This window comes from Cryptomeria japonica, chromosome 6, assembly GCF_030272615.1.
Source record: "Cryptomeria japonica chromosome 6, Sugi_1.0, whole genome shotgun sequence".
Taxonomy (NCBI): Eukaryota; Viridiplantae; Streptophyta; class Pinopsida; order Cupressales; family Cupressaceae; genus Cryptomeria; species Cryptomeria japonica.
In genome coordinates this window covers 509,525,505-509,542,149 of record NC_081410.1, presented here as the reverse complement: position 1 = coordinate 509,542,149, position 16,645 = coordinate 509,525,505, and positions in this window count along the sequence as shown.

Below are 16,645 nucleotides of genomic sequence, written 5' to 3'. Positions count from 1 at the left end.
ATTTAATAACTAATCAATTTCGCTTGATTCAAAACATAAGGCATAATAAGGAATGAATCGCTCAAGTCAACAATAATGACAACTTAAACTTAAATAATTAACCGAACCAACAAGGCACGCAAATCGAGGAAAAGTAAAAAGACTCGAAATTCAGACAAAAGGGATGAACGACCGACTGACGGCACTCACAATAACAGACTGAGGTAAGGACTAGGGTCAAAAGCTATCTCCTCCACTCCCATCGGACATATAAGGCACGCTCAGACCTGTGAAGCCAGGTGGAGACGATACCCCGTACCTACCTGGTACTTGTACCTGCAATATCCTGCATCACCGAAGCACACATACATGCATATAGATATAGAATACATGGCACGCACACTGATGAAGGAGAATCGCGACGTTCCCTATCTCATCGAAACGAGTGAAGGAAAATCGTCCCCTTGCATCCAATACAATAGCAAACACGCAACATATATATATGACACGTCAACTAGATAAAGTAAAATGTCAGTACGAGCAATAATCCACGAAACACTAGAAATCATCAATACTGAAATACTGAAAGTAACTCATGCATCCAATATCCAGATAAACATGATATAATATCAAATACGTCTGCAAAATGACAAGCAATCAAGTGCCAACTGAAAAGTAAACTGAAACACAAAATCAGTCTAATAAGTCCGATCAAAACGGGGTACTACACAAGCCCTAGTAGCTAAAATTGAAGTAAAGGATGAATGGATCATTGACTCAGGATACTCACATCATATGACAGGAGACAAAGGTAAATTCTTGAACTTTCAAGAATACAATGGAGGTTTAGTAAGATTTGGAGATAACAAAGCCTGTTCAATCAAAGGTAAGGGTTCAATATCTCTTGATGGTAAGCATAACACTGACAATGTCTACTATGTTGAAGGATTGAAGCATAATCTTTTAAGTGTTGGTCAATTAGTTGAGAAGGGATTTCAGTTACAATTTAAACATGGAAAATGCAAAATCATGAATAGAACTGGTTTGGAAATTGCAATTGGTAATCGGACTAGAGGTAATATCTTTCATTTGAATAATAGTGAAAAGACATGCTTAATTGCACATATAGATGAAAGTTGGTTATGGCATAAGAGACTATGTCATGTAAACTTTGATTGCATGGTAAAAATCGGTACTTCTAAGGCAGTTAGAGATCTATCTAAAATTGTGAAACCTCAGAATACAATTTATAAGGAATGTCAATTTGGAAAACAAGTTAGAGCTAGTTTCAAAAGTATTCCAGAAAAATCCAATAATGCTCTTCATCTAATTCACACTGATTTATGTGGTCCAACTAGAACTAAAAGCTTACAAGGTGATAGATATTTCATGCTAATTATTGATGATTATTCTAGAATGTGTTGGGTTACTTTTCTTAGAGAAAAATCAGAAGCACTTGGAAAGGTCAAACTATTCAAAGCAATGGTTGAAAATGAAACCGATAAGAAAATCAAATGTTTAAGATCAGATCAAGGAGGAGAATTCACATCTAAAGACTTTAATACATTATGTGAAGTGAATGGAATCAAAAGATAGTTATTAGCACCTCGAACACCACAGCAGAATGGAGTTGTTAAAAGGAAAAACATAACTATCTTGGATGCAACAAGAAGTAAGTTATCATAAGAAAATTTACCACATGTGTATTGGAGAGAAGTAGTTAGCACTACTGTCTATACATTCAACAAAGTTCACATCAAAGGTGAAACCGGTAAGACCCCTCATGAACTATGGTTTGGTAACACTCCTACTCTTAAGTATTTCAGAATTTTTGGAAGTAAATGTTATATTAGAAGAGATGAGTATATTGGCAAATTTGATCCTAGAAGTGATGAAGGAATATTTCTTGGTTATTCATCTAAGAGAAAGGCATATAGATGTTTTAATAAAAGATTGCAGAAAATTTTTGAGAGTACAAATGTAAAGATTGATGAACAATTCAGAGGAACTTCAAGGTATATAGACTCTGAACTGGCAACAGAAATTGTGACAAATGAACCTACACTAAATCCACTAGTATAGAATGAAGATCTAGTTACCCTGGTACCATCAGAGGATTCCATAGTGATTGAAGAACAACAACAAACTAAGACACCTCGGTATGTAAGATTGAATCATTCTGAAGATCAGATAATTGGAAACAAATTTAAAGGAGTTATGAGAAGAGGAAGATTGGCGAATGAAGAGGTATGTCTTATTTCTCAAATTGAACCATCATCTATCAATGAGGCATGTGAAGATAAATTTTGGATTAAAGCTATGGAAGAAGAATTAGGACAAATTAAGAAAAATAATACTTGGACATTAGTTCCCGAGCCTAAAGATAAAAATGTAATTGCAACCAAATGGGTATTTAGAAACAAACTAAATGAAGATGGTAAGGTTGTTAGAAACAAAGCAAGACTAGTGTGTAAGGGATATTCTCAGAAAGAAGGAGTTAATTACAATCAAACCTTTGCACCGGTAGCTAGAATTGAGGCAGTCAGATTATTCTTGGCTTTTGCAGCTCACAAGAACTACAAAGTTTATCAAATGGATATTAAATGTGCATTCTTGAATGGAGATCTTGAATAGGAAGTTTATATTGAACAACCTGATGGATTTTCTTTGACAGATGACAATGATATGGTTTGTAGGTTAACAAAAGCTCTGTATGGATTGAAACAAGCCCCAAGAGCTTGGTATGCAAGGTTGGATAAGTATCTTTTAAAGATTGGTTTTACTAAAGGAAATGTAGTCAACAATTTATAATACAAAATAACTAATGATGACATCTTGATTATAGAAGTATTTCTTGATGATATAATCTTTGGAGGAGAAGATGGATTATGTAAGGAATTTTCTATTAAAATGCAGCATGAATTTGAAATGTCTATGATTGGAGAAATAAAATTCTTTTTAGGATTGCAAATTTCACAGACTGATAAAGGTATATTTTTGAGTCAATCAAATTACTTGAAAGAATTACTTAAGAAATTTGGGATGGAGAACTCTAAACTGGTAAGTACACCTATGACTACAAATGACAAATTATCTCAAAGGGATGAATCTACACCTGTCAATCCAACTAGATACAAATCTATGATAGGAGGTTTACTGTATTTGACACAAACCAGGCCTGATATTATGAATGCAGTATTTATTATTTCTAGATTTCAAAGTAATCCTAAGGAAAATCATGAATCAGCAGTAAAAAGGATTTTTCGGTACTTACAAGGCACAAAAAATCTTGGATTATGGTATCCTAGAGATGAAAATTTTGATCTATGTGCATACACAGATGGAAATTGGGCAGGAGATGTGGATGATAGAAAAAGCACCACTAGAGGAGCATTCTTTCTTGGAAGGAGATTAGTTTCTTGGTTGAGTAAGAAACAAAGTTGTACATCTTTATCAATAGCAGAATCAGAATATGTTGCAGCAACAACTAACTATACACAGGTACTATGGCTTAAGCAAATGTTGAAAGACATAAAGGTAAAATGCAAGGAACCTATTACTATATATTGTGATAACACTGCAGCAATTGATATATCTAAGAATCCGGTATTACACTCTAAAAAAAACATGTTTCTATCAAATTGAATTTTCTAAGGGAAAAATTTGAAGAAAAGGAGATAAAACTTGTTTATGTGAATACTAAAGAACAACTTGCAGATATTTTCACAAAACCTTTGCATAAGGAGACTTTTGAATATCTCAGAGTCATACCACCACCAATAGAGACTTAGACAGTTGATGTTTGTCATCAACCGACAGAATTGTAAGACAAATCTTTTACTCCAGTCCTTGATGAGGAAGCTACTTCTCAGGGGGAGTAGTTGGTATATTGAATTGATTGGTATTTTGTAGATGAACTTGATTTTTGTAACTTTGGCTTTTCATGTCAAAGGGGGAGAGATATCTATGGAAAAACACATTATCTTTTATGGTGAGATTGGTAGAAAGATTGGTATTGAAAATAAAACTTTGCATAAACACATGTGTCTCTCAGGGGGAGAGATTGTTGTTTAGGAGAGATTGTTTGTTTTTGGTATTTGGCATTTCTGTTTTGGCACTTTGATGGTTTTTCCATCTTGTGTTGCCATCAATGCCAAAGGGGGAGATTGTTGGTATTTTGGTATGGTTTTGTCTTTGATGTCAACACCTACTGAAACACTAGCACTTTGGAGATCCAACAACATTCACTAACAAGCAAGTAACTATTGCACAGTTACTAGTATATGGTTCACCGGTAGGATATAATGATCATCGACACTTGGAATAATATGGAAGACACTTGGTAATGTCGAAGACATCATGTGGACACTTTGTTTTGAAGAATTAATCATTGGTATATTAATATTTGCATATTTGCTTTTACTGCCAAATAGGTCCAGGGTAACATAGGGTTACACCGGCAGGTTTATCTTTTCCAGATCAAGATGGCACGCTATGGAGATGATTTATTATTGTTGTAAATGCATTAAGCCAACATGTGTAATCGGTTATTGCATCGGATATTATATTGTTTGTAAAATGTTTTTATTGTAATATCTTGTAGAGCCGACCTACTAAAATTGGTCTTAGGGTATGGTATAAATGTAATATCTTATTTGTAAGATCGAATGTGGAATGCGAAAAAGAATTGTGAGAAGGTATATGTGAGATTAAGCAGAGGTATACATGAAGACATCATTTGAAGGTGAAGCTAGGATTTTGTAGAAGCATATCAGCATTACACCGGTACTGAATCTAGCATATGAAGATGCTATTTTGTGCAGTACATTCTTATTGGATTTAACCATCCAACTGTAGTCAGTGTGACTCCCATTTTGTGATTGAGCAGTGAGCTCTAGGCTATTGGCCTTTCTGCATGTGGAGACCCCATTTATGTACACTTACTATTTGTAGTAGTATCATCTAATTGTGGGTAAGGTTTCCCACCATTGTTTTTCCCCTTACAGAGTTTGCACGTACAAATATTGGTGTTATGTGTTGTGGATGACTTTATGTTTATGTTTCATGCATTAATATTTACCGATATAGCAATTTACTGTTAACATTGTCTACCGACATACTTAACTGTTTAACTAGTATTAAGTATTAAGTTGGTTAATTGGTTTTTGGTTTGAATTTATTAGACAAATGATTCACCCCCCCTCCCTCTATTGTCTCTAGGACCTAACAGTTTGCACCCTACAAAATTATTTAGAAGTTTGAAACCTGAAATGCGTATAAAATGGAGTTATCGGGAGGTATGGACATATAGCCAATCTTCAGTATTGTTAACCTATGTTGATTTAGAGGAGAATAGTAGGATGACACAAAAGCATTCCTACAAAACGAACTACCACACGTACCACTAGAGTAGATTTAATAGATATTTGATAGTCGGACTAGACATTGCACCTAAAATAAGGAGTACATGGAGTATCTTTCCAAGTGAAGAATAAACTAGTGGAGAATAAAATGTGGGTCTTATAGGATGAGTTGAAGTATTTTTGAGAAAATCTAGCATTGTGCGAGACACACTTCGTAGAAGATCCCAAACTAGACCCAATTCCAGTAGTATGAAAGCCTATTTTGAGCAGCATGGATCTTATGGGTCATGTTACATGATCAACAAAGGGTCAAGTGACACAAAGATAGATCTAGACCTATTCACCCTCTACCAACCAAGGCTAGTCCATATGTTTCACAAAGAAAGGTCAATGTGGATCACTCCCAACGATATGAGTCAATATTTATATACATCACAAGGAATGGAGAGCATCAACATAGTTGGGGAAGGTTAGTTAGGTGGTAGTAGAGAGGGGAAGGAAAATCCAAAGGAGTTCTATTTTTACTGTATCTTTATAATAACCCAATTATGACCTATGAGCTTGCATGTGAGGCCAATGGGCCAAATATATAGCACAGGTGAAGGCTTGTGGTCATGTTGTTAGTATATTTCTATCAATAAAGTTTCTATTTCATTTTGCATTCAATTGTGTGTTATCTTTCCATATCTATTTGTTTGCAAGGTGGAATAGTTCATTTCAAACCCTATAAGCTTGACTGTATCAATAAATTAAGTATGGGTGAGATAGTGGTTTATATATTTAAAAAAAAAGTAATCAAATCTATAAATTGATTATGAGTATGGAGAATTAAAAAAAATGTTGTATAATAAAAAGACCATAGTAGAAATATTAGAAAAAATAAGAGATAAGTGACTTGAATAATATAAAATTTAAATACTTCTATAAACATGCACCATTAAATGTGTCTTTCTATCATTCATATGCTAGATTAGAATGTGAAAATATAAAGCCATGAAAAAAATTGATAGTTGGATATAAGTGAGTAATACATTTATATAATAGTATTTATATAGATAGTATATGATTTTTTTTTCTTGTAATGATAAATACCCCTACCGTGTCTATCCATATTATCATAGGGTCTCAACTATAAAATATAATAGATAATAGGGTCTCAAATATTTCTTATTCTCTAAAAGATGTAGTTTTTGTTAGACAGTTCAAATAACCGAAAGACAACTGAGAGAGGGCGGGGGTGAATCAATTGTCATAGATTATCGGAACCATTAGTATTTAAAACTTTAATATTGGAACCCAAAACATTAATATCGGAATAGCAATTAAACCAATTAAGTATAAACGATAATTACAGAATAAAAACCATCCACACGACACCAAGATTTGTATGTGGAAAACCTGGTAAAGGGAAAAACAATGGTGGGAAGCCTACCCATAGTCAAATAATACTTCTAAACTAAGTATGTGAATTACAATTGAGTGGCCTACACTTGCAGGAAGGCCAACAACCTAGAGTACACTACTCATCACAAAAGGAGCCTCACTAACTACATAGAAATACATACTACAATCCAGAGAAGTGTTGAACTGTAAAAGATAGCATCTCCTATTCCTGTGTATAGTTTCGATTAAGCTCAATATCGATGGACTAAATCCTCTTAAATAAATCCAATTTGATCTCCAATGATCGACCAAATCCTCTACCTGAATAATTTACATTATTCACACATTACATCCCTTGACAATGAACTCTAACATAATCATGATGATCTACAATGAGATCTTTTATCTATATATACAAACCCTCGACCATAAAAAATTAGGTCGGGCACTAGATAATAAACCAATTACATAATTACAAACCATGTCTGCCTTAGACCAAATAAATAATATCCAATACATAAGACATCTCAAAAACACAACGGGGACCCAGTATAGGTCCACACACTACAACAATGATCTCCATTCGTCAATTCTCTAACATGATCACCATTAACATCCTGAAACTCCACCAGAAGATGCACCAACACCACTTATGCAATTTATCAAAGATATTCATCAAAAGCTCTACCGATGAAACCCTCGCCTAGAACCATAAACCAAGCTTCTAAGCAAATAGGATAGCATCCGATCACCAGACCAAAACCAAGTTATTTAATATGAACATGAGTATCATGAACAAGCCAAATCCATAACCAAATCATACTGGAGCCTACCAGATAATGTCGGATCCAAATCAACCAGAAACCACTCAACCTACCGGGACCAGAAGGGTGTCAGTAGAGCATCCAAGCAACTAGTGTTGGCATCAATGACAAAACATCAATGCAACACATAATAAATTCCACCAAATGGCCAACAATCTCCCCCTTTGGCATTGATGGCAGCACTAGATGTGAAAACATCTAAGTACTAAGAAATGCCAAACAACTCTCCCCCAATGGAAGACAACCAATAATATCCCACATACAAATGTAGCAATGAGGTTTAGAAACAAAGATAAAACTCCCCCTGATGTATACAACTCCTTAAATTATCTTTTTCACGTCTATATCACTCCCCCTTTTACATCAATGCCAAAAATCTGACAAAAATATCAAAGCAAAAACATAAACCACTAAATCAGAAAGATAAATACTCCCCTTGAGCAGTAGCATCCCCACATCAGTGTAAGAATGAATAGTATCTCTGATAATCCATACTAGAGTGATGTCAATCTGCATCAAACAAGTCTCTACCGAAGGAGCAAAAACTCCCAATCTATCTCTCAGGTACTCAAATGATTCCTTGGGCAAAGTTTTAGTGAAAATATCTTCAATCTGCTTGTTAGTGTTCACATAAACCAATCTAACTTCATTTGCTTCCACCTTTTCTTTCAAAAAGTTATATTTGATAGATATGTGCTTTGTCTTAGAGTGAAATACCGGATTCTTTGATATATCAATAGCAACAAAGTTAGCATAGTGAACAACTACTGATGCATCACAATCCACCTTTATATCCTTCAATGTTTGCTTCATCCATAAAACTTATGTACAATTAGTAGCCACAACAACATACTTAGCTTTAGTAGTAGATAAAGAAGTACATGACTATTCCTTGCTGATCCATGAAACCAACTTCTTTCCAAGAAAGAAAGCTCCACCGGAAGTACTTTTTTGGTCATCAACATCTCCAGCCCAATCAACATCTGTATATGCACATAAAGTAAAGTTATCTTCCTTAGGGTACCACAAACCATATTATGATGTATCTTGCAAGTATTTAAAAATTCTTTTCACCGCAATCTCAAGATTTTCTCTAAGATCACTTTGAAATCTTAAAACAATAAAAACAACATTCATTATTTCAGGCCTAGTTTGAGTCAAATAAAGTAGACCTCCAATCATATATTTGTATCTTGTAGGATTTACTAGTGCAAAAACATCTTTTCTTGTCAATTTCTCACTTGTAACTATAGGAGTACGTACCGGTTTAGAATCTCCCATACGAAATTTCTTCAACAATTCCTTAGCATATTTAGTTTGATAGATAAAAATACCTTTGTCAGTCTGAGTAATCTGCAAAACTAAGTGTAGTCACATAAATCTTTCCATTTTAATTAAATGAATATTTGCTATTTATTTGATTAAAAACCCACTAGCCATCAGTTAATTAAATTAATATTTAATTAATTCATCTTCAAACATTCTCCTATTAATTAAATAAATTATTCAATTTATTTTAATTAATTCATTCAACCAAATTCACAAATCAATTAAATGAATAAGTCATATTTATTTCATTTAATCCCCTTTTCCTCTTTTAAATAAATTAAATAAAATATTTATTTAAATCATTTATCTCTCCACTTGCATTTTCCTACAAATGCAACTTGCATCCATTTATTGAAATAAATGAATTTTATTTTAATAAAAATCCTATTTTCCCTCACCCACCAAATCCACTTGCATTCCTAAAACCCCTTCTAGATTCTTCTAAACCCTTGCTAATTAGCCTAATCCATCCCCTAATTATTATCACATTCCTAAGCAACTTGGAGTCACTTCTCAAAGACTTCAAAGTCTTTGAAAAGCATTTAATGTTTTATGTGTTCAACAATCTAACCTCTAAAGTCTTCCAAAACCACTAATGGCTCTTACATGACCATTAATGGCTCTTAGATAACCATTTATGGTTAATTCAACTTGCACTCATGTGTCTCCTCAAGCATTTATTGCTTTGACCATGGTTATCCCTTTTGCCTTTGCACAAGAGTTTATCTATTGGATAAAAGCTTTATTCTTTGAATAAAGAATTTATTCATTCAACCTAACCTTGACCTTAACTCCCAAGTTAACTCTCAAGTCATGTCAAGCATTTAATGCATATTCTCTCTCCTCTCAACCTATCCCACATTGACACTTGTCATCCTAGGATTGGGTTGAAAGCCTTCACATGGATTGAATATCATTCAATCCCGACCCTTGTTGAGATTACTCAATCTCAACCATCCATTGCTCTATTTTTCCTATAAATATAGCCCATTTCTTCATAATCCATATCTTGAAAACTTGTATGCATCTAAGTTATAGAGAATTTTAGAGAGCATTTAGCATAAATCACTAATATCTTGTTATTTTGGCCTAAAATAAATCATTTTAGCATCATAGCATCTAATATTAGCTTTTATTCACATTTGCATAGCATTTTAGAGTAAACATTTCAATCTTGAACCTCCATAAGCATCCATAGTGCAAAAAGTTGTTGAGAGCTACACTAGTTTGGAACTTGGAGAGGAGAGGAACAAAGGAGAAGGAGCTAAGAGCATGTTAGGAGACATTTGGAGATGTCTCATTATATTTAATTTCCTAGTTAAATATTCTTTCATGTTTTTGGTGTCTCTTTTTATATGCCTGCTTAGATTAGTTTTTGGTTGATTAACATTAATAGTTTCTTGGTTGTTTGTGTGTTATTCCACCACAGGTTCTAGTCTAATCTTCCCCCATTTCATAGAGAATCATTTGGTGAACCCGACATGAATCCAAACACCCAAAAACAATTTAAAAAAAAAAAAAACTAACTTGTTTGAATGTTTAGCTTGACACATAGGTCGCACTCTGGTGCTTTTGATCGCGTTTTAGCGCTATTGCAATTTGATATTCTAGCGCTATTGTATTCACAATAGCGCTATTGTCTCAAATTTAGCGCTATTGCCCATATTTTGGTGCTTTTAATGCTTAAGTAGCACATTTGAACATGTTTTAGCACTTTTTTTTTTGCTATTAAAATTTTGCTTTTAGCACTTTTGTCTTCTTTTTAGCACATTTGTGTTAAATAGTGCTTTTGTTTTGCACACAGAGTAGCGCTATTGTAACAGAATGTTGTAAAAAAGGCCATGTAATCGAGAAAATAAGTTTTCTTAGGCAACACAAATTTTCTTTCATTGCAAGTTAGGATACACTCTCTTTTTGGTGCTTAAAACAAGACAAGACAAATTTCATTTTATTGTATCAAACTTAAGCAAAACTAACAATCAACACTTCAAAATTTTGATGCAAGTAAAAAGAACAATCAACTTGTCTTATTTTGCAAAATGTTTTACTTCATGCATACATGTTTTAATTTCAGTTGACCAGGATTTCAAATTCTAGTTTACTCAAACACATTGATTTTGAAGTTAAAAAGAACATCATGGTTGTTGGAGCAACATCTCCAAATAGTTAGATCACATTGCAATGAAAATTAGTTAAAAAGAACAAGTGCTTTTCGTGATTGGCACACTTGTGCAAAGTTTGTCGAGTGGTCCTACTTCTAACACACACTATCCTCTCCCTTGGCTTTCGAGGTCCTAGGTGCAAGAGAAAAGTGTTAGTAACACTCATATTTTATATTTTTAAGAGAGGCCTACCAAGAGACACATCACTCTTAGGAACGACCTCACGTGGTAAATCCTTTGAGCCTCTATAGAAATCAGGTGTGAGCGAAAGTTGTAGCCTTGGGTATAGTTGTTCCTACAGTGTAACTTGTTGAAAGGACAAATGGGCCCCACCACAAGTTATAAGGCTCTTAAGTTAGTCACTGCAGAATGAACTTATGTCCAAAAACATCGAACATTACTAAACAACTTTGAGTAGTAGCACACCCATTCTATTGATTGAGGATATTTGTGATACAATTCAGTGCAAGAGCATAGATGGTTTTGCTCCCAAGATACTCACCATACATATTTCCTTGAGTAGAAACATAGCTTTTTGAAAAGTCACTTATAGCTTGATGAAAGTGATGATTCCCCCATCATAGGGATCATCTATTTTTTATGCTCGTGCAAGACTTAGTATATCACATCCTTACCTACCATGGCGGGATTCATAAGGTATGTAGTACCAAAGTTGAAGAAATATCAAGATGTGGGCTGAATTTATCGCAACTGGCCATTTGACCTTAGGGATAAAGAGTGTTTGAAGTATTTTCATTTTTGAATCAAGACCAAGTGCAAATTGAGCCGACTTCAGGCTTTGGAAAACACCTAAAATACATTTAAAGGAAAAGGGTCATAAAAAATCCAAGGATTGGGTTGATCTAGACCCATACTTATTTGTGCCTTTTGAGGCAACATTCTTGTGTTTGTGTGCTTGCTTTGTTTTCTTGTCAAGGAAAAAATCAAAAATCAAATTCCAAAGAACAAGTATTCATCCAACATAAATAGTTCCAAACACTAACAAAAGATCAAAAACAAAGAGCAAGAGTATCAAACTATATGGCCATTCTTCACATCTTGAGAAAGAAGAATCTTCATCAAAACATCAACTTGAAGAAAAGACCAATGAGCTCAAAGACTCTTATCAAAAGGAGGAAATTCTTCTATCTTAATAGACAAATATTCATCTCTCATAGAGCCTTCTTACGTCACATGCATCTTTATCTTCAAGGGAAATCAAACAAATTTGATCTAGAGTCATTAAACCGTAGAGCTTTTACACAATATCGAGCTTTGAATTATCACAAAAACAAAGGAGGCAAGATCAATCCTAACTTCTTTCCAGACATTTGCATCACATATAACGTAGCTTGGGAAGAACCACCAACTCCCGAAACAGAAGAGGAAGAATTTGTCTCATATGTGACACAAAGCTTTTATTGAAGTTAAACATTTCATCCATTATCATATCCATATCTCATCAACTCCACTCCAACTCTCAATACACCCAGAGATTTTTGTCCTAAGTTCTATTTCGATATTTCTTGAATCAAATGAAAAACATCACTTTTTAGAATGTCTCTACATCTAGGATAAACTTTTCCTAAGAGACATTTCTACATAGGTTAAAACTAGTCTATGAGTGAATCCTCTCATGCTAGGTAGTTGAGTCTGTAACACATCTCAGATTCCTCTGAACCTTATCACATCAAACCTTATCAAAAACCAACAAGAAATTCAAGAAGAAAAATTTGGTCACATCTATCTTTAAGTGCTAGAGATCCATATGCAACACACCACCTCAACCATAAAATCTCTCATTTCATCAACAACTCATCATCATTTTCACCCAACTTCAACAAAAACATAAACAAAATGGCTCATACCAAGTCCCAATCTAGACAACAAGAAATTGAAGAGGAAGAGGAAGAAAATATCAATGAGTTCCAAGAAGCCCTTGGAGGAAATACAACCCTCTCTTCAATAGGCTTTTTGATGAGATACTCAAGAGTAATGCTGATGGTCACTCTTTAAAACTTGCTCAAGAAGGAGCCAAGCTCCCCTCTGACTTTGATATTGCACAACTGAAACAAGCATCAGAATGCCAAAGTCATAATGAAGATGAAAGAAGTTGAGAATACATTAGATACAAATTTCATCAAAGTAATCCTCCTCCTCCTCCTCCTCCAAGTGAAATAGATTTGTTGCGGAAACAAGTCAAAAATCTCGCCCAACAACTTCATAGTGGTGTAAAAACAAATCAATTTTCACTCAATGATATTTTTCCCTATCCCTTTGATATGAATATTCATATGCCACCTTTTCCACGAGGGTTCGAAACACCCAAGTTCAAAAAGTATAGAGGAAAAGGAGATCCTCCCGATCATGTTAGAGAATTCCATTAAGCTTGCCTCGAAGTGGCATACGAGGATACATACCTAATGCGACTTTTTCCCAAAGCTTGGGAGGAACAACCACATCATGGTTTTCCCGATTACCAGGTGGCATTAGGACATTCAAAGAGCTAGTCCAAAAGTTCCTGGCACATTACTCACACAACATTGAATGTGATATCACCATGGCTGATCTATGTAACACTAAACAAAAATCGGGTGAGCTATTTTCAGTCTTTCTGCAACGATTGCATCAAATGTCTAGCAGGCGTTCTCTTCAGTTACTTGAACAAGAACTAGTGGAAATATTTATTTCCAACTTAAATGACGAAATAGAATTTCTTCTAGATGTAAGACACAGACTCTTTCAATGAAATGATCACCAAAGGCTTAAAATGTAAGTGGGCTCTCATCAAAAAAGGTCTTATCAAGATATATAATGAGCCAAAGGACAGCCCTCGCCCACGCTTCAATAGTGACAAACCAAGCTTCTGGAACAAAAACAAAAATATCATCAATGACGAGGTTGTGGATGCAAGAACTATCAAAAGTGCACAACCTGTAGTTCGATTTGCAGGACAGAATCCCCCACCTCAGACTAACACAGTTGGTCCTCCAATTCAAGGTTGCATCACATCTCAAGATGAACCCAGACTTCATCAACAAAAACCAAAGTGAACATACACTCCCTAAGGGGAACCCATCGAAATAGTATCATGTCAACTGGTTTCTCAAAATTTGGTAACCTTACCTAAAACATCAAATTATGAACCTCAAGTCAAACCTACTGAGCATTGCGATTTCCATCAAGGGAAAGGACATAAGACAAGCAATTGTCACAGATTGAAAGATCTTATTTAGGATCTTATTGATCGAGGTGAAATCGAAATCAAAGGACATGACCCTAAGACAACAAACAATGATCATCTCGTGTTTAAAATTCCACTTCCATCACAAGATCAAAGGGGTCCTTCTGCTTCAGGGAGAAACACAGATACCACCAATTATACGCAAGTCGCATATAATTATACTATGAATCATCTATACGATGCCAGTGAACAAATTGCAACTATAACCATCAAAAATCCCAACTCCACTTGCAATGTCGTTACACATCGCAACAAGATTACCATAAAAGCAGCTCCACAAGGCACTCCATCTATCCCAAAGTAGTATAATCTTGTGGAACAGCTAGACAAAATGCCTGCACTGATATCTATCTTAGAACTATTGCGCCTATCTCCATCCCATAAAACAATCTTGGATCAAGCTCTCCAAGAGGCATTAGTCCCTGCAAACCTAAATACAGATCAGTTCCAAGCCATAGTAAAAAATCTAAGATCATCATGTTGTCTCACTTTCTCGGAAAGTGATAGCTCCTCCTTCCAGCAACCACATAATGCCTCACTCCATATTGAAGGGTTTATCAACTAGCATAGGATCAAGTGAGTCTTGATCGATAATGGAGCAAGCCTGAATATCTGTACTCTACAATTAGTCACAACTTTGGGATATGCAATAGAATCATTGGATCCCTGCAAGAAGATCACAATCAAAGCCTATGATGATGTCGAGCGTTCATCCAAAGGAGCTATGGTGCTACCAATCCGAGTGGGCCTTGTAGTGAAACACATCATCTTTCAAGTTCTGGACCTTCCTCTGCCATACAATCTATTGTTAGGAAGACCTTGGATACATGCCATGCAAGCCATTCCATCCACCTACCATCAGTGCATCAAGTTCCCGCATAATGGTGTAGAGATCGCAATCCTGGGTGATGCAAACCCCTTTGCATATTGTCATAATATAAGTCATCAACCAGAGATTACCATTCCTATCAATAGAGAAGCCATCTCCTCCACATCATATGTAAGTCCAGCCTCTCTTCCTAGTTCAAACACCACTATACCCAAGCAAGAAAAGCTTAAGATGAAAATAGCAGAGGAAGGTCCTGGGGAATACAATTTGAGCCCACTCTTTTGTGTGGGACAAATGCTTACTTCTCCTAGGACCTATGGTAAACCTCAACAATTACTTCAACAACCACTGATCAAGCCAACATGTACTTTGACACCTTTGATCCTTGGAAAGAGTCAAGAAGAAGAAACTAGAGATGAGGACTTAGTAGAATGGATCTATAAAGATCCCATCACCACCAATACTCCGCAAACTAAGCTTCCCATAGATCAGTATGGCAAAGGCCTTCTCATTATGCAAAGAATGGGTTATGATGGTCAGAGTGCTTTGGGACCTTGCAAACAAGGAAGACATGAACTGCTGTAGCCAAAATTAAAGCCCAAGGATAATACAGGACTAGGCTTTCAAAAGGAGATCCTTCCTAAGCTCAGATTCAAAGGAAAATCTAGCCAACCACTATATCAGCTTATTACAAAGAGGTCACCTTTGATTATAAAAGAAACATCAAACACCATGGCAACTACCCCATCAAGGCTAAAAATACCAAAACAACTATCTACAATACCCATCATCCCACCAATCAAACCAGCGATCCCATCGGCAACAACAATAACACCAATAGCACCATTAGCAGTAGCAACTGTATCAAAACCCATAGCAGTATCTATGATACCAGCACTCCCAGCAGAAGTAGCAGAGTCAACACTACCGATACTCCCTGTATTGGATTCATTAATCCCCATAATCCTTCCTATAGCACCGATCATTTCATCTACAAAACTGATCACACCTACAATGTTTATCTCAAAGGACATCCTAGTATGGTATAGTAATCAGATACTATAAAGCGACTCAGAGGCCGACTCATATGAATGGGAATTTGATTCCATCTAGCTTAATACTTCAGATGAAGAAGACACATCACTACTTCCACCCCGCAAAGACATCCCTATTTACGGAGAAGCATAGATAAAGACCTCTTGGGTTCTTGACCTAGAAACTTCTTCCATAGACCCTACATCACATCCTATGCCTGATTTTGACAGGGAGAGTACCATCAACAACCTTCACCACAATGTATTAACCCTCACTGACACTTCTCATGAACTTAACCTAATCGATGAGGTAATGCCCATTGTCCATCCTGAACTCATTGAATAGAACCAACCTAATCCCCCATGTCTTGACCTTTTCCAAAATGATGAGGCCATCATTGACTTTTTGGAACTACGGGATAACATACCAAGCGGGGATCACAAAGCTGGAATCACCATTGAACTTAATAGCACAACATACTTTGGGGCAGATGCCAA